Below are 20,368 nucleotides of genomic sequence, written 5' to 3'. Positions count from 1 at the left end.
TGGATTTGACTTGGGAAGTGTCAGACAAAACATGTCTTTATTCCCTAGCTAGACCTTAAACTTCTGCCCTCTTTAAAAAATATTCTGGTTTAACCTCTGGAGAAAACGAGCAAGAAACTTCCCGTAATGCTTCTGACCTGATTGTCAGCTTTTTGTTAAATTAGATTTTTTTTTTCTTAAATTGTAATATACAATAATCAAGCCCTTTCTTTTTCAGAATTATTTGAATTATTTATATTTCCCATAGAAAAGTGATTATGTGATGCCTTAAAAACATGTAAAAGTAGGAAGATTTCCTATGTCAAGAAGAAGTTTTCTGGGCAACCTTGAAAGCAGGTAAGCTGAAGGCTGGAGCACTTCATGTCAGGAGGTCTGCAACAGAACGGTAACCCTGTCCTGGCATTTGCCTCTTCACGATCACCTCACAAGCTCTAAGGATCCTTAATCTTCAGCTAACCCCTGCCAAAAGGAAAAAAACAAAAAACCCACATCCTATATGTTAAAGCCTTGTTACCTGAACATCACACATTTGCCTACAGCTTGTGTGTCTTTATTTCATATTCACAGATTTAGATTTATTAAATTTTCTATTAAATGAACCCACTTAAACGATAAATCTATCCACGAAGTGACAAAACATGGACTGGCAGCTAGATCTGAATTTCGGTCTTGCCTCTGCTGATTTCCAGCTCTGTGGTTTTGAGTGAGTTACTTAGCCTCTCAATGCTTCAATTTCCTTTCTGTTCTTCGGTGACCTAACAGCGGCGACCACGTGGTGGTCTTATGAAGTCCATTCAAACAGACAGACGAGAATTTTTGCTTGGCTGTGTATAGTAAATGCTCAGTAAATGGTAGCTGTGACTGTATGATCATAATACCCTCCATTAAGAAAATGGCGCCCACTCCCTGGACCTCACGCAGTCATTGTGTGTATCAATGGTGGCATATGTTGTGAGAAACACTGCATTTTAGCACAGAGCTAATATTCGTGTGAACCGGCAAGGTGACAGAAGCCACAGGGTGCTTTCGAGAAGAGGACTGCCCCGTATCTAGGATCCGGGGTTAGAATATTTTACAGAATAATAAACCCAATTTATCACCTTTTAAAAACACCATCAGCACAAATGACCTAAAATTTAAATTGTATTAAATGTGTATAATCTGCACGGGTGCCTCTGCTATGAGAATAATTATGCTATATTATTCTCAGGAAATGCGCTTTACTGAAGTTGAAATCTCCATTATAGTCCCTAGAGAATTAAACTTTTTAATCCTTTATGATAGACACTGATGTTATGTATCTAAAGAGCGATGTCTTGACTATATCCTGTCTGTTCACTTTCCTATCAATATTTAAATGGTTTTTAGGTTTTTATTTTCAATTATACTTACATTTGATGACTTTCTTGGAACACCATCTGAGGAGTTAATCTTCATAATCCAGCCAACAGAAATGAACCTTTAGAACTACCCTGTTTTTATTTTTTGTGTATGCCAAGATTTAATGCATAGCCAAGTAGCATGAGGCAAGCTCGTTTAAGAGGAGTGTTGTAAAGTTAGATTTTCATTATATTTAGTGAGAGATGGTGATGATCTCTTAATTCTTTGCTGCCACATCTGAGGCTCAATAGCAATGGCTTCATGTCCTCACCCATACTAACATGAATCCGTAATATACATCTTGTGCAGAATGTAAATGAAAAAGCTTCCATTCCATTCCCAGTTTTCCCAAGAGGCATGTACAAAAAGAAAAAAAAAAAAAAGAGAGAGAGAGAGAGAGAAAGAAAGAAAGAAGAAAGAAAGAAAGAATAACGAACTAGAGCACATTTGTCATATTAAAATTGTCAAGCCCTTGTTTATAGATAAAATTTAGACAAGGCTAATCTTATTTGTGTTCAATATTTCTAGGTCTTTGGAGCCTATTACCTATACCAGATATACTGGAAAGTGATATAACTGTACGCAAATCCAAGTAAGTCTCAGCAACATTTCTAAATGGTAAAGGCAGTTTGCTTTTGAAAAATTTGCATTTTAAATTTCTAATTATGGAGTCAGTTGAAGTTAAATCCAAATGGGTGTAATTGTCACTCAAAATGTCTTCCATATTATTCAGACAGCAAAATCTGTGTAGATAGAAACCACTCAACTAGTGTTTCCCAAACTTTGCTTTATGGAACTAGTTCCACAAGCTGTTCCAAAAGTTGCTTTGGGGAATTGGGGTTTGGAGGTTGGGATAGGAAGCAAAACACCGTATTTCATTTTTAGGAACTTAATGTTGGGAAATGCTGTGTGAAACACATTTGGACAGGTATCTGTACTGCGAGACTTCTCACATTTTCCAATGTGCTAGTATGCCCTGAGAGTTTTCAGGATTGACAGTAGTATTGAATGTTTCACAATCTTATTTGACCACAGGATTTTGTGTGTATGTGTGTGTGTAAAACACTAGTTCATGGTTCCAAAGAACATAGTTTGGGAAATTCCAGAGATCTTACGGAAATTATATAGAGCTGATAAAAGATAACTTCTTTTATTCCTAAGTATGCTTACATTTATTTACTATTCTGTGGGGAGAAACCATTGTCACCAAAGAATTCTTCCTGAATAAGCAGATTAGCTGAGGTTTGGACTTCCACTGCAAAATATAACATTCTGGTTAAGGGAACTATTGCCATTAAAATATTATTATTCCTGAATTTAAAAAGTAATTTATGCCATCATTTATAATGGAAATACAAATTTTCTTATGCTCACATTCAGTGTATCTTTTCATTTTTTTCTTTTTCTTTTTCTTTTTTTTTTTAAAGATCTTACTTATTTGACAGAGATCACATGTAGGCAGAGAAGCAGGCAGAGAGAGAGGGGAGGGCAGGCTTCCCGCTGAGCAGAGAGCCCAATGCGGGGCTCGATCCCAGAACCGTGAGATCATGACCTGAGCCGAAGGCAGAGGCTTTAACCCACTGAGCCACCCAGGTGCCCTCAGTGTATAATATTTTCTATGACTGGTAAAAAGTAGTCCCTCGTATTGCATGTATCCCACCCCTTTAAATACAAATACCTGATGTGTGGGAAGAAGGGGGCAGATCGTGGTTACAGTACAAGGGGTTTATAACTTTGGGTCCTGCTCACTGATTATTGGTGGAAGGGAGTTAAGAACCACGTGGTAGTCAGAGTTTACAGAGTCTTCTCCGTGATTTCATTTCTTTTCTTTTCTTTTCTTTTCTTTTTCCTTTCCTTTCCTGTCCTTTCTTTCCCTTCTTAAGATTTTATTTTTAAGTAATCTCCACACCCAAAGTGGGACTTGAACTCACAACCCTGAGATCAAGAACCACGGGCTTCACCAACTGCGCTAGCCAGGCGATCCTCAATGATTTCTTTTTTTTGAATGCAGGCAAATCCTAACAGATAGGTTATATCTCAAAAGTTCAGTTAATTGGTTGTAGGCCAACCCACAAAAGCCACATTAATTGTCATGGATCTGGTATATTATAGTATTAAGAATGTTATAGAATTTAAATAGCCATATTACAAAGTCTGAGGGAAAACACATTAACACATCTTCCTATCCCTTACAAAAGAGATCAGAGATTTCTTTCATTCAACACCTTTTTTATGATTTGTTTTTTTCAGCCTCCACGCTTTGCCTGGAAATAAATGGTGAAAAGAGAAACTTGGCTCTGGAGGGACAGAGGAATTCGTTGGCTTATAGGACCGCAAAGTTGAAATGGTAAATGTCACTTCACGTGTGTCTGAATTTAAGGGCTTAAAGGCATTCAGTCAGCCTGTCTCTCATTTTCTTGATTCTCTGCTCCTCTTTGCGGGTGAATCTTCTCCCTGTGGACCCCCACAGTCCAGCTGAAAGCCAGCACTTTCTTCCCAGTGTCCATGGTCAGGTCCCTGGATCAGTTCTGGTCAGGCCCACTAAGAGGACCATGGCGGGAAGATGGAACATGCCGATTGGCCAGGTCTGGGTCACATGGTCCACTCCTCTAGATTCCCTCAGCAGCCCTAAACTGTGTGAACTATAGGAAAGGAAGGTGGGGTTAATTTACCCAGACTGCTAGGAGTGATGCTGAGCCTAAAATGGGAAAGAGATTGTGCACAGACAAAACTACGAGTACTCAAGCATGTAGATCTCAAGAGGTTTGGGCAAGCTCTCCCTCTGCCAGTCTCTTACTCCTCCCATGTGCATTGATTTGATTTTTCTTTACTTTAATGGCAGGACGGTGGAAAGGGAGGGAAAGAAGGTGTTCACCCCCTAGAGCTGTATCTCCCTCCTCATCATTCATGGCTAGTTTTCCACAAACATTTTTCTAGCTCACACCCCTCCCCCACATGGAGATCCTAAGACCAAAGTTCTTCAACAAGATGTTGAGAGGACTCTCGAAGCACAAGTGCCTCTCAATACACAAGGGCTCTTACTTCCATTATTTCCAAAGCCCCCCCGGGCTGTCAGGGTGTTTTCTCTTGCAGGTGACAGAAACCAAACTCCCATCTGGCTCAAACTGGAAAGGGAGATTTGCTGGTCACATAACAAAAAAACTCCATGGATGAAACTTGGCATGGTGACCTCAGATCTTCAAATGACTATATCATGAATGGTTTGGTGTCTCCTACTCACTTCGGCTGTCTTCTCTATTGGCTTCCTTCTCATGCAGGCTCTCCCAGTGAGGCAGCAGGATGAGTCATGGCCCCAAACACACCCCTGCAGTTTATCAACCAGCCTGGAAAAGGTGTTGCTCTCCTCCTAGAGTCTCCTTGGCCCAGATTGGCCAGTGTGCTTATCCCAGGACCTATCACTGTTGCCAGGGGCATGGGACAGACTGATAGGTCATGCCTCATCATGTTTCCATCCATTGAGTCAGGTGGTCTCTGTCCTTCTGAAAGGGAGAGGGGCAGCCCTGAAAACTGGGAAGGTGGTCCTCCAATGGCCCTTGTTCACTTATCCTTTTCATGTGTGGGTGCCTACTTCTATCTCTTCCTCCCCTGGACTCTTTATCGTTTAGGACCAGGTTAACTTTTACCTCCTCAGAGGGCACTGACCACCTTTCAGAAAGGAAGTTCTGTTTGTTCTTTTCTAATACACCATCTTGTTTATTTCCTTCACAGCCCATTTGATTTTATCTTCCTCCCCTTCCTGTTCCACCTTATCCCACCTCCTCCTCTGCCTCCTCCTCCTTTCTTTAAACCAATGGGCTGATTTCCAGTCACTTATATATAAAATAATCATATTTTCAATCAGTGGAAAAGTACTGGCAATTTTTGCCATAATATTATCAATAAGTATGCAGTCTTTTTTAAATAACACAATCTAAATAAGATTGGAAAAAATATTAGATTGGAAAAAAATATCATTTGTTTGCTGAGACTGTAGAAATATGTTTACAGGGTATCTGGGTGGCTCAGTCATTAAGTATCTGCCTTTGGCTCAGGTCATGATCCCGGGATACTGGGATCAAGCCCCGCATCAGGCTCCCTGCTTTGCAGGAAGCCTGCTTCTTCCTCTCCCATTCCTCTTGCCTGTGGTCCCTCTCTCATTGTGTCTCTCTCTGCCAAATAAATAAATAAAATCTTTTAAAAATATATATATATATTTACAAGGACATCATCACATCCTATTCCCATGAGTTCTTGGGAGAGTACGAGTTCTATACGAATTAAGTAATCTAACTAGTCTTTAAATGGCCCAAATTGTCTCTTCGCTATTTTGACGACAGGCTTTCTCAAGTGTGTTATTGCCTGCCTTTTGATACAGAATATAATGACTATAATTCTACCTGAGCTTGATGGCCCAGGGTCATCTGTAAAATCCTTGTTTTACCGAACTGTAAGAAAGTAGTGTCCTTGGGGACTTCAGAGCTGGAATGGAGGTTGTGGTCCCTGGTATTATTGGCCCTAGAGACAGTGCTGTTACCCAGTCCTCTTTCCTCCCTAACCCCTTCCCGTGTACTGCTGCAGCCCTGCCATGGGTTTGGGAGATGGGCTAACCCAGTCAAGTCATTGACAGTTAAGGGAATTGTGTCTTGTATGAGGGCAATGCACCGTGGAGGACCATCAGAGAACAGCTTTCAGGCTTTGACTGTGGCTGTGCAGAGACCGTTTTTTCTTACATTCCTATTTCCCACAGGGCTTGAGCTAACAGAAGTTGCTAGATTTGTGACTTTGTTAAGGACATTTTACTACAATTAGAAACCCTGGCCAGGGGCGCCTGGGTGGCTCAGTGGGTTAAGCCGCTGCCTTCGGCTCGGGTCATGATCTCAGGGTCCTGGGATCGAGTCCCACATTGGGCTCTCTGCAGAGCGGGGAACCTGCTTCCTCCTCTCTCCCTCTGCCTGCCTCTCTGCCTCCTTGTGATCTCTCTCTGTCAAATAAATAAAATCTTTAAAAAAAAAAAAAAAAAAAAAAAAAAAAAAAAAAGAAACCCTGGCCAGACTCCTTGGGATCATAGGCTCCTGGGTTCCTATACCACCCACAGGCCATTCTTCCCTCCACGCGTTGCAGAAATGTCACTAAATTAATCCAGTCCAGACGAGGACAGTGGTCAGCAAATTCTTCGCTAAGGAACCAGGTAGAAAATACTGTAGGCTTTCTAGGCCAACAGGAAAAATCAAGGGTAGGATCCCGGAATGTGAATGAGAAGGAGAAAACAAATTTCCATGGATTTTGTATGAATGAGTTTCAAAGTATAAATAATGATAATCTAGTATAATTTTTGCAACACAGTTTTACTCATGAAAAGAATAAAATCCCTTTTTGGGAGGGAGTAATGTTTTGCTCAATTGGGGTTCAAAGTTAGTGTCCTTTAGCATATAATTGACTGTAAATATTCATCTGTAAAAGCCATATTAACTCCCAGGCTATTCGGAAACAGGTAGTGGGCCCGATTTGGACTATGGTTTCCCAATCCCTGGACCGTGGCATAAATTGATAATTGTTCCCCAATATCTGTTGTCTCTTCTTCCTTTTAGTGATATAATGCTTTGAGTTTTCACTCAGATCCTAGCCACACTGCTGGCTTGCTTTCTTTCCAGCCTTCTTTGTGACTCAGTGTGACCAGTTTATTCCATTCCGGATAGCAAGATGTGAGCAGCCCTCCATTCCTTGGAAGGAGTAGATACCCTGATGACAATAGTAGAGCTTTCCCACCAGGCCCTGGACAGCTGTGTGGACCAGATAGAGACTTATTTCAAGTCTCTATTTTGAGATCTTTCAATTTAGTTATACTCACAGATACTATATGCTCTGTAGTCTACGGTTCAAAGGAAGAAATGTTCTCTCCTCTTCCATGTCCTCCTGTTTTTCCTTCTCTTCTTCCTCATCCTTTTCTTCAATGACATTACTTCAGGATTTTCACCCTTTCCTACTGGCCTTTCTACTCAAGTCATCTAAATCAGTGAGTTTTTCTTTCTTTCTTTTTTTTTTCCCTGCTTAAGCAACAGCAAATCACATCCCCCTTTGTGGCTTATATGAGCATCGCAGAATAGAATTGAAAAGCTGGATAAGGATTTTGTGGATTTCAACAATGGAGCTCACGAGACAGACTTGCCCTTTTGTAACAGCAAGAAGCAAAACAGCTTGGCAAATGTAATCTCACCTCGGTTAGCGAGACCTGCAGGCAGGTTTTTTTCTGTTTATGGGGATTATTATAAAAGGCTGGATAATAGCCTTGATTATCTCTTTGGTTGTCAGCGGAACTTTAATCACATCCAGGTTGAGATGAGGAACTGCTGAGCGTAGAGTGTTAGACGTGCATGCGCACACACACATATACACACAACATACACTGCACAAAACTGAAAATCATACAGGAGACGTTGAAAACTTGTTCAAACTCATTGTCTGTGGGTTGTGATTCGCTGTAGGAAAAGAGGTCTAGAAAGGCATTTTTGTTGTTGTTTTGTTATCCTTATATAAGGCTATGGGGTATGTGATACGTTCTTGGACAAATACCTTCAGCTTTCTGAGTCTCAGTTTCCTTGTCCTGGTGATGGGAGTAACAGGGCCCATTGCAGAGGGCTGAGGTGAAGTCTCATGAGAGAAAATGCAAAATACATCTTTTCATACTTGACGGTTGTTGTGATTTTCTCTCCAGTTGTATCTATACCCCAGTGTTCTCTTTGAATCCAGAGTTGTCTTTTCTCCATAAAAAAGCAACTCTTACTAGCCCGCATATCCTAGCGGCCGTAAAGCCCAACCTGCTTTTGGTCATAGCATTTGAAACGGTATGAGAATGTCAAAAGTGGTTTTTCCTATCCTTTAAATAGAGTTTCTTGAGGGAAAAGGCCAGTAGTTGTTTTTTCTTATAAATCAAAAGTGCTAATAGAACCTTCTCTAGGTTTGCAGATTTTTCTGCGGGACCCACACAGATTCTGGCCCATATACCAGGCTCTCTAATGTGGTTAAGAACATGGGTGCTGGAGGCAGACTGGGTTTGGATTCACTGCCCTCCACTTTGAGGAGTCACTTGGGGCAAGATACCGAACCGCTGTTTGCCTCTTTTTCCTCTTGTATAAAATGTCAGTAAGTAATACTTCTTACATTGCACAGCGTAGGGCTCACTGAATCAGTATATTTCAAAGGGTCTGTGCCTGTCACAGACTGACAGTCTATAAATGTTAGCTCTTCTGTGCCATGGAGACTGATTTTTTTTTCCCTTGGGTTGGCCTTCTATTAAAGCAATGGGCATCTCCAGCCAGCCTGCTACTTTTCCGGTGTTTCTCTCCTTGGTTCCAGTCTGTTCCATGTATCTATTACTGCATTAAAAAAAAAAAAAAAAGGCAAAAAACAGCCCCAAATCATGGCAGACAACAAAAACCATTTTATTGGGCTCACAGACTCTGCAGGTCAGGAATCTGGACAGGACGTAGCTGGGGTGGCTTGTGTTTTCTCTGCTCCGTGTTGTCTGGGGCCTCAGCTGGGAAGAGTCCAGGGACCGGTGGTGACTCAATGGCCAAGGGCTAGGATCACTTGGAGGCTCCTTCACTCACAAGTCTGGCGCCTGGCCTGCCTGACTCAAAAGGCTTGGCTCAGCTGGGACCGTTGACCGAAGTGCCCACACGTGGCCTTTCCACGTGGCTTGGGTTTCTCCCAGCATGGTGGCTCGTTTCTGAGAAGGAGAAACCCCAGAGCAAATGTTTCAAAAAAAAGAAAGAAAGAAAGAAAGAAAGAAAGAAAGAAAGAAAGAAAGAAAGAAAAGAAAAGAAAAGAAAAGAAAGAAGGAAAAAAGAAAAAAAAGAAAGAAACAAAAACCCAGATACAAACAGCATGGCTCTTTGTGACCTGGCCTTGGAAGTCAGAAAGTGTTATTTCTTTTTTTTTCTTTTTCTTTCTTTCTTTTTTTTCTTTTTTTTTTTTTTTTTGAAAGTGTTATTTCTTTTTCTTTCTTTCTTTTTTTTCTTTTTTTTTTTTTTTTTGAAAGTGTTATTTCTGGTACTCAGCTAGCTGATCTAGTGATCCCAGGTTTTCTCTGATTCCAGAGCAGGGAAACATGGATGCCACTCTGGATGCAAGTGGCAAGGATCTGAGGTCTCATTTTGTTGTTGTTGTTTTTGTTGTTGTTTTTTGGTTTTTGGTTTTTTTCGTAAAACTTTCCTCCTATAAATCTGGCTCTGTTTGGAACTTGTTACTCAAATTCTGGCGAGTGGTCCCAGTCTTCCCTGGCTGCTGTGTCCCCTTGACTAATCCCAACCTCTAAGATTTGAACTCTAGAACATGCCTCTGGAAACCTTCACTTGGTCCCTCCACAGCCCGACAGCGTTCCCTGTTTCTGCCCACTCCCCAGCCCTGCCTCCCTCCTCCTTTGTTCAGTCCCACTCATCTGCCTACAGAACACTCACTGAGAGGAATAATATTTTTGTAATGCTAGCCAGACTTTCCCTCAATACTGTAACTTTCTCCTTGGTCTACCCACACTCGTTGAAGCTCAATGGTCCTGAGCTTACGGACACAGAAAAGGAATGTTTCTTCAGAAATGGAAAAGCCATGGAGGGTCTTCATAGGAAAATAGAAAAGACTATCACTGCATAGGATAAATATTTGGATACAAAGACTCTCTGGTTAGGGGGTCCGAGGGAGAGTAATGAGAGTAGAGACAGAAAGACAGGTCTGGTGCACTGTTATTTTGGTTAAAGGCTGGGGCGACAGCAAAAAACCAAAAGTAGTTTTATGGGATCTGAGAGCTGAGAGGACATGAAACTCTTCCCAGGTGAGTTCCTGGAGAAGAAGCAGTGTTCTAGAGGAAAACATGATGACTGCAGGATTGAGGTAGGATCAGGCTTTCGACAGCATCACCCACTCGAAAGACCTGGAACCAAAGAAGGAAATAACCAATTAGGGAAGGACCTTGCAGAGGAGGATAAAAAAAGACTCATCATTCACCCACATGGAGCCATCACCCAGGACGAGAGAGAGTGCCACGGAGACACAGTGCTTTGCTTTGTCCAAAGCCTCTTTTCTATATTCGCAGGAAACTCTGACAAAAACCTCATGGGAAAAGGAAAGGAACTCACCAATGACAAAGATTAATCTTCCACTTCCTTAATAGGAGGTGATAGATTCAAAGGAGAAATTAAATCTAGTTTTAGAAAAATGAAACCAGTTCTCCCTTTTTTGCACACCTCAAGATGTGTACCATGATCCGTGTTCACTAGATCTATTCCAGGTTTCGTATGGAAGTCTATGGGGAGAGGTGGATATATGCAATAAAAATTCTCTATGGCATTTTTTAATAATCAATTCTTATTTCTGTTGGAGTTTTATTATATTTTGCATTTCCATCAAATACATTGATAGAGACTTAGCTGTTGAGTAAGTGGAAACTGTGAGTGAAAGTTACCATTCATTCATTTAAACCTTTCTGAGCCACTACTCTATGTCAAACCTTGTTTTAAGTGGAGTTAACAGACGTAATAAGGCCATCGTCTTTGCCCATGACAATAAAGCTCACATTGTAACAGCTCTAGAACAGACATGAGTTTTTTGGTCTCATAGCTAGGTCTTAGGTTTACAGCTAGCCACATATAGATGAAGGGAATCTGATCTATTAAAAAGACACACACATCCTCAGAGCTTCTTGCTCCGAAAGCATAATAAGAATCGCCACAGTTCCCCTCTTCCATGGTTTGGTCAACAGAGTCAAGAGAAAGGCTTGAAACACACATACGCAACCATGCAGCTGAACCCACCATCTCTCTATTCAGTGCTAGGATGTGTTGTCATTGCATGATATATTTAGACAAAAACCACTTACTATATAATGATCTTTGTTCGCATGAAATCTGCAGAAATAAATAGTATTACTGATTTCTTCCTTTGTTTGATGTCAGTGTGAGATATTTATTAAGAAAATGCGCTGGATGTAATGTCACCTTAATTATAGTATGAGAAGGCTTAATGAAGGCAAATTCCCCTTGATAGCTTTAGGCTTTAATGCCACTAGGCTCTTCTGTTTATTCCAATGAATTACATTCTGGCACCCACGATCTCATGTAACAAATGCATAACTAATGTGACATTCACACAAAACATCACATTAGTTCCATACGATCAGTTCTATTCCAGTGAACACCAAACCAAATCATGTTATTGTAATGTGAGTTGTGATTTAATACCCTAATTTGTAGGTAGTTTTGTCTGAATCTAGCATTATTTACACCACGCACGGTGGTTTCTAAGACATACTAGATGCACACTTTTTCTGGCTTGGCTGCCTCCCCTCCCCCAAGAGACACACCCCTAAATAATACATCAAATAGTCTGTTACTAAATGCATTCTCAACTCTCTTCCTACCTGGTTCAAAATTACTGGGTGCCAGTAGTTGGCTGTTTCAGTAACTCGAAAATTCCCATCATGTAACATGCTTTGAAATCTGGAGAACTAAGAATTATAGAAAAAAAAGAGACTATCATCCAGCCCAGAAAAACTTACTAGTTGCACAATATTATTTGTAAAATAAGGTCAAGGTTATTCTGTGAGCCTAAGTCAATCTCTTTTGAAATAAGACATTCTTTCTGCTGGGTGTCCTCTCCCTGCTGTACATATGGGGAGCTCACTTGCATCCTTTGGGTTTCAGCTTGATTGTTAACTCCTTTCTAAGACTATCCTAGTTAACACAGCCCCTCTGTATCACTGACTGCCCCTCACATCACCCTGCGTGGCAATATCTGGTACCTGTCTATCTGCTCTCCATTTTTCCCTGGTAATAAATACTGCTCAATTTCCAGGTGGGCCAATGATCACTTAAAATGAAAGCTACATATTCCAGCTTCTCTTGCTGCATCTGGCTATTGGGAAAAACACCACAACATCTTTAAGTGTTGGGGAGAATTATGGTCCTCTTCTTGGCTTTATCCTTCTTATAGTTGCAATGGCTGAAACCCAGGCCACCATCATCCTGAACCGTGAAGTAGAAGCCATGTGTTTAGAATGATGAACAACAAATCTAGGTCCTTGATGAATTCATGAAGCTGCTTTACCCATTCTCTCTCTATCTCTTTTTTTTTTGCAGAAAAAGAGGGAGACAAGCAGCTGGAGGGTGGAGGTAGGAAAAGAGAGAATCTTAAGCAGGCTCCATGCCCAGCACAGAGCAGGACTTGGGGCTTGATCTCACAATCCCGAGATCATGACCTGAGCCCAAATCAAGAGCCCAACGGCTTCACCGACTGAGCCTCCGAGGCATCCCATGTGCCTTATCCATTTTGAAGAGCCTTCTTTAAGATTTTATTTATTTATTTGAGAGAGAGAGAGAGAGTATGAGAAGTGGGAGGGACAGAGGGAGAAGCAGACTTCCTGCTGAGCAGGGAGCCCGATGCGGGACTCGATCCCGGGACTCCAGGATCATGACCTGAGCCGAAGGCAGTCGCCCAACCAACTGAGCCACCCAGGCGTCCCTTGAAGAGCCTTCTTTAATGTAAAAGGAGAAATAAGCTTTTGAGACCACAATCATTATTCAACACACAGAGCAACGGGTCCAGCATAGTAACCTGAACCAAGCAAAGAGACGAGGCGCGGATCAAGGGGAAGGGATACCAATGTCAAGAAGTTGCTGTGGCTGAACCACAGCCTTGGTCTAAGCAAAATGATTGTGAATCCTCCGTCTCTTGCAGCTAAACCTAATGTGAAGTCATACACTCTCCTTCTTTTTAGCCCTTGTTATAGTCTGTGATGATCTTTTCATTGTTTTACTGATTGATTATTTCCCCCTTCCCTCCCCAATCTAATCTCTGTGAGGGCAGAGAATGCCGCTGGGGTTTGCTGCCGGAACACAACTTCGTGGAATGTGGGAAAGAATGAATGAACCAATTCTTTAATTTTTTATTGCGAGATACAATATTTTGGGAATTGCAGATCTGGAGGAGTGAAAAGAATTCTATTTGGAGGACCAGGGTTGGCAGTGCAATTGACAAAAGTTTTTTTTTTTTTTTCCTTCTGACTTGGGAAAAAAAAAAAAAAACCTGATGAAATTAGTGGTAGATAAAAATTCATTTCTCGCTTCTAACAAGGAATCACAAACAATGGAGGACATATAAATAGAGTAGCAGCTTTATTAATAATGCTTTCCTACTCCATTCGTGATCTTTTCATGACAACCCTACCGGAGGCACTCTTTATCAGGGACTAAGGCAATTTAGATGCTGTCACATGCCTTTCTTGATATATACGTATTAGACATAAAGCAGTTTTCTGTTCTTTAGCTTATTTTAGTATATAATTAAAACTCCGACTGTCTGCTACTAAGCAACGGAGCATGGCAGAGGTTGATCACATGCTATCACAGAGATAGAAAGAGGAAAAATAATAAAAATAATCATACCCATTCCTGTAATCAGTCTTCAGATCTTAATTATGTTTTAACTCCTTTGTTATGCCAAAGGCAATGCCTATTGGCATTTAAAGGACACTCTCAGTTCTCTGCCTAAGTTCAATCGAGTTGTTTCATTTGGATCCCAGTCCGTTTATGGGATCCTTCTGGGGGCATTTAAGGTCATAGGGCATGATAGGAAACTGAGATAGGAGTCAGGAAGTTTGGGTTCCAGGTGTGTGCAGGGGAACAGCCAGATTCTAAACTCGAGGGAAGGGAGGCTGCGGTGGGGGTACGTGCGAGGCTGAAGGCAGGGGAGGGAAGCAGTGGCAGGTGAACAGGTGTGTACATACCCAAAACTGCCATCTGCCATCTTTCTGCCTGACTCAGGGACTGACCTCTGAAGTCTCAACCACGTATTCCACTCTGCTTCCAAAGACCCCTTTTCATCAGACTCTTAACTTTTATATGAGTGGTATTTCTATGGAATTGTGAGATGCACCAGTCTTGAACAATGTGTTCAGAGGGAATAGCTCTTGCTCTGTTCTGGCCCCCACCTCCCTCAAAGAAGACTTCTGAGTTTGAACCTTCTTCATTTACTCTTTTGCTCACTCATTCATTCACCAACAAATAACTTCTGAGCCCCTGTTTTGGATTGGGCACTGTTCTATGCATTAGGACTATAATGGTGGATAAAACCGACCCCTGTCCCCTTGTGGAAACCCGTTGCATAAGAAAGACAGCTAATAAATACAAAAAGCTTTTTTTACAAGGAAGGAGTACTTACCTTATGTTGAGCTCTCACTATGTCAAACACAACAGAGTCTCATGATGCGATTTACGGTTCACCAGCCAACAAGAGCACGGCGGGGGGTGAGTGGGCATGAGCTACCCGCCTGAGTCTGATTCCCACCGATGCCACTTACAAGCTGTGTCATCTTCAGCGAGTAAATCTTTACTTGCCTCAATGTTCTTATCTGAAAAATGGGGACTCTATGTTATGGGGCTGTTGAGAGAATAATTCATGTATTTTGGAACAGTGCTTGGCTGTTGTACATTGGCCAGTTTTAGAGATAAATAAAGTGAGTGAAGCAGACTGATTGGACAATTTGCTCCAGTCCATTTGGAAAAGAAAAAGTGGGAGCCAAAATTCCAACCTATGTCCTCTCGCCTTATCTTGTGTGCCCTTCCCACAGTTCTGCTTGGTTCTTCTGGCAGAATTTCCCGGCTCCTTGGAGAATCCGCTTCTGCATTTGCAGTCTGGGTGTGATAATACCAACCCCCTTCCTTGCTGTGTGTCGTGAGATTCCACTGTGAGAACATACTTGAAAGTTCTTTGAAAACTGTAAAGCTTCTTGCGAAAAATACAAATTGCTATTATTATTATTATTATTGATTTGTTTTTACATTCAACACTTTAGTTTGCCTGTGATGAATCCCATTTGTGTATTTGTCAGATAAGACTTTTTCTTTAATCTTTCCTGTTCATTTAAAAATAATTTTTTTTAAAGATTTTATCTGTTTGAGAGGGATGGGGGGACAGAGCACAAGCAGGGGGAGGGGGAAAGGGAGGGGAAAGCCACGGGAAAGGGGGAGGGGCAGAGGGCGAGGAAGAAGCAAACTGTCCCCTGAGTAGGGAGCCTGACTTGGGACTCCATCCCAGGACCTTGGGATCATGACCTGAGCTGAAGGCAGATGCTTAACTGACTGAGCCACCCAGGTGTCCCTTTCTTGTTTATTATATGACCTTTTAGCCAGCCTGGCAGTCTCCGTGTTGCCTCCTCATGATCCTTTGCTGGTCAGTCCACTCTGTCAAAATGGCCCGTTCTGTCAGTTCTCCTCTAGCTGGAAGAGAACATACAGCAGATAGGAACTTGACACCATCTAATGTTTTGCATACCTGTTGGATGTTCTGTGAAAGTTTTCGTTTGGGCGGTGGGTGAAAACACTCCAACTATTGGCCGAAAGTATGGGAACAGAATCTGCCTTACAGGGAGCCTAACTTCTAAGGGAGGCTTCCTTCAAAGGACAGAGCGACAGCTCGGCAAACCCACAATAGCCAGCTTGCCCTCAGGAAATCAGGTTATTCTTCCTGCTCGCAGGCGTGACCTCCTGAAGGTTCTAGAGAAAACTGGCCAATTCTATCATGTAACTTAGGACAGGTTTCATCTGGTGAAGTCCAGTGACTCCGTAGGAGGACACAATGTGATTTCTTTCTTTTTCTTTCTTTCCTTCTTTTTCTTTTTTTTTTTTTAGATTTGATTTATTTCTTTGAGAGAGAGATAGAGAGAGCACGAGAGGGGGAAGCAGACTCCCCTTGGAGCTGGGAGCCCGATGTGGGACTCGATCCCAGGACTCCAGGATCATGACCTGAGCTGAAGGCAGTTGGCTTAACCAACTGAGCCACCCGGGCGCCCCACAATGTGATTTCTGTACTCAATTCAAGGAATCACCTGTTGAACCAAATTTATGTAAATCAACATCAGTCCTTTCTCTCCATGGAAGCAGTAGGAGGGCTATGAAATGTCCTTCTTTTCCTGAGTCACCTGTTCTCTGACACCCATACAACCACCTCACCAAAAGATTTCTGACCACGTTAGATGTTCCAGAGCCCAGACCGAATTACTTTGTTTTGGAGGGAGCATTGGGAGGGATGATGGTTGGTAACTATTAAGGCCGTACAAGTATGTCCAGAAGGTCTGGAGTTCAGGAGGGCAGGAAGAGCTGTCCGAAAACAATGAGCTACATTAGGAAAACTGAAAAAGTATATTTAAATATTGGTGCTTCAGCACTTGAATTGTATAAATTCCTGGTCGGAGGTAAACAAGAGGAAGGAATTCTCGAGGAGAGCTGATAATCTGTTCCATTATTTTTCTTCAGCTTTTATAATCTTCCTATGTACTAAGCAACTAAAACTGACATGACTTCTTTTCTTTGTCCTTCTCTCCACCCTTGAACTATTCCCCTCATCAGCCGAATGGCGTCCCTTCTTAGTCATCTTGGTCATGCCTAAGGACCCTCCATCGTCTGCTGCAGAAAGAGAGAGCATGTGGAGAAGACATTGAAAGAGCCCCGTGGAGACAGAAAAGCAATGTACCAGCCCATTGCAGTTGGATGTCTATCCCTGGCCCTAGTCAACTCTCAGGAGGACAGAATCAACTTTTGAGACCAGTTCTTATCGATAAAGAACTTGCGGATTGGGCAAGCTTTCCAAAATCTATTTTTGCTCCTCTCTTGTGATGATGTTATTTTCCACACAAGGGGTCCAACTCCTATTATCTCAGCCTTTAGCCACACATTACAGATAATTAGCATCAGTCACATTGTCATGTCTGATATTTATTAACAACCTTCTTAACTGTAGCGACATACTGATTACTTTTAAAAATAGCCATTAGGCTCTTTGGGAGTGGAGCGGCTCCGAGTCTTATACACCCAACATTTTTCTCTTAACCACAGCCTGCCATGGGCACTCTCTTCCTGACATTTCGGAAAACAGACTTACACACAGGCCTGTGTTTTATGCTTCTAGTTCTATGTGGTCCCACTGTACTTAAAGTACTACAGGGAACAACAGAGTCTCTGCTCTTAAGAAGACGTAATCTACAGTGGATCATGACAGAGAAGATTTTACCATTTTCTCCAAACCCAGCTGTGCAATGGGTAACTAAATTGGCTCCTTGAGACAAAAAATTTCGTTCAAGAACAACCTCTATTACGATTGCTTGGAAAAGTTGTAGCTACTCTCTTCCTTGCTTCCTTTCTTTTTGGGATCGTGCCTAGTGGTTGGCTACCATTCAGGAAAACGTTATAATTGTAGGCACTAGCCGAGCCAAAAGGCCATGTTTTAGCGTTAGGGTAAACTTGTTAAAATTGGGCTCGTCGCCAGGGTCACCCATCTAAGAACATTGTGAAAGCATCTTACTGTTGTTCATCCAGCTATGGTCTAATTAATTTTCAAATGGACAAAGTGGCTTCTTGGGCCATGTAACAAGCATTTTCATTCATTTAAGCGAAGCTGGATTTGGCCCGGAGCAGGGTCACGAGAAATTCTAATGGCTTCTTCTCTTCTTTGTGTGTCCTCAGGAGAGCTTACGTTGATGTCAACAAAGCAAGATTTGTGCTCCGGGCCATCGGAGTAGAATCAGTTTCCAGAGAGCCAAGTTCTTTGACTTCCCCTAGAAGGAAAGGGTATGGAATTGAGCATATGGGAAGGCTCTCTAAACCCTTTTACATTATTGGATTTAGCTACGCTCACATAATGAAATTGTTGAGATTGTTTAAACCTTCTGCAGGGACTTCTGTTAGCAGAGAAGAAACTTGTACTAAAGCCATAAGAAGATTGTGTTATAGATATAATGGAATCTTTTTTATCTTTTGCCTGGTTTTCTGTGTAGGGCTGACATTTTTTTTCTGGGCACGAGGCCAAGGGTCTATTTAATTTCTCAAAATTTCCCATGGTCACTAATACTGTCTCCCTGACGGCATTTTCATAAATTTATAAATAAAGTCAGAGCCATCAGAAAGGTTGTGAATCCTTGCAATTAACATCAAATAACTTTTGGAAGTTGCTTTTGTTTTTATTTTTTGTTTTTGTTTTGTCTTGTTTTTTTTTACCGTGGCTATTTTGCTCAGTAAACATAGTGACACCTATGGAAAGCATGCTCTTGATTCTTTGGTACATTTTTTACTGATCTTACCTAAATTCCAATAAAATATTGAACTTTGTCTTTGCCTTGAAATCACATCTATGATTAAATAAGGCTTGAATATAAAAATGCACGTTCACTTACATCTGATGAATTCTCATGAATAGTTGTATTTATATCATTCATTCATTTTTGTTGCATTTTGTCATTTTTTATTCTGAATATATAAATCTTGGGGTTTATTTATTTATTTATTTATTTTTTAACTTTTGGGTTTTCTAGGAGGCTTTTTGCCAATTTAGAGACAGAATTTGTTTGGTTTTGTTTGGGTTTTGTGCATTTCTTTGGTTTTTGGTTTTGGGGGGGTTTTCGAAAGAGAGGTAGGGGTAGGGAGAACGCAGGTCACAGGCAGCTTCCCCTGAAGGAACATCATGAGACTTTGACCATGAAAAATGCACTCCATTGAATACCACAGTGTTCCAGGAAGTGACTGAGCACAAGAAACTCTCCGCCCCTAGCATTCACTTCAGCAATGTCCCCACATTAGTAGCCAACCTAGAACCACCATGCATACCTATAGAAAATCATTCTGGCTTCCAAAAATCCCACCTTCACAGAACCCTGACCAGTCAGAGGTTGTCTTAGCCTTCCCTGTTTGACTCTCTAAAGCTCACTCTCCCTTCTAACACCCTTGAATCTCTACTGAAAGAAAAGTGACAGCTGATGGGTTCTTTTGCAAGTTTATGAATAAATAGTGTTTGTTCATTTTGTCTCAGACTTAGGTTTGTCTTTGACAGATGTATCCCCAACTGGGAACAACACCTTGCCCATAGAAGAATCAAATATTTACTCATTCAACAAATATCTGTTGGTTACCTACCACATGCCCGATGCTGTTTCCAGCACTGACATGCAAGAGATGTGATTTGCCCTCTGAGCAGCATCCTAATTTTCATAAATAATAATCCTAGGATATAATAAACAGTTTCATAAATAATAACTCATCATTAGCAATGATATTGTAAGTAATAACTTACTATTAATGCTTCCTGAGACACAAGCCTGACGTTTTTAGCGTAGAGAGAAGCGGTTCCTCCTTTATAAGTGTAAGGGAAAGCAAATTGTCCTACATGACACCATAAACGGTCTGTGATAGAAAAAGAGCTGTCCCATCACCCCGCATCTGTGACAAGACACACATTGCATTTTCAAGGGAAAGAGGCAATTAGTTGACACGTGCAGGGAAGTTTTCTCCGGCTGGTGATATATACCATCTTTTATTTTTTAACTCCCGAAACTATAACATAATTGTATGGTGATCTATATCGACAATATTCCTCCCTCACCCACGTTTTATCTGTTTTCAAGACGAAATGAAAAAGGATATTCTCGAAAAACTAGCGAAAACAATGGAAAGCAAGACTTTATGCCAAATATAAACATATTTCTGTTTAGCAAATAGCAGGGGCAGAGAAAACATTCCCATTTCTCTTCTCACATAACAGAATGTTCTCTGCTTACTGTATTAGTTAACAAATTCAAGTCTGTTTATTTTGTTTGAAATTCCACTTCATCCATAAATTAGAGCGTTACACAATAACACCAGAAGGACAATATCACCATTGTTTGCTTTTACAATCATCTCAGCCCACAAAATTCTGTTCCATTGTCAGTTGCTGTCAGCAAGCCATTGTTGTTTTCCTCTACCCAGGGTCTCCCTACTAATATCATTCAAATTATTTAGACACTCAGCAATGTTTTTGCTATCATTGCAGACTTCTAAAGAGTTGGAGCCCCAGTGTGATGACCAAATCACCCTTGACTGTTTATCTTTCCACAGGCATTATTTCCCGCCCCCGAGTAGCTGAGTTGCAGTGTGTGCGGCTGGTGGGGGGTGTGTGGAGAGCTTCCCCCGCTGAA

The 20,368-nt window shown here is 41.4% G+C and overlaps 1 long non-coding RNA gene across 1 annotated transcript; it reads left to right on the top strand.

Moving 5' to 3' along the window:
• The first annotated feature begins 1,026 nt into the window (after positions 1-1,026).
• Positions 1,027-18,527, top strand: LOC309844375. Its single transcript, XR_014300648.1, has 3 exons — positions 1,027-1,972; positions 3,631-3,727; positions 17,886-18,527. It is a non-coding gene; the product is annotated as an uncharacterized lncRNA (long non-coding RNA).
• The last annotated feature ends 1,841 nt before the right edge of the window (positions 18,528-20,368 follow it).

This window comes from Mustela nivalis, assembly GCF_964662115.1.
Source record: "Mustela nivalis genome assembly, chromosome: 1".
Classification (NCBI taxonomy): Eukaryota; Metazoa; Chordata; class Mammalia; order Carnivora; family Mustelidae; genus Mustela; species Mustela nivalis.
This window is presented reverse-complemented; position numbering and strand designations above follow the sequence as displayed.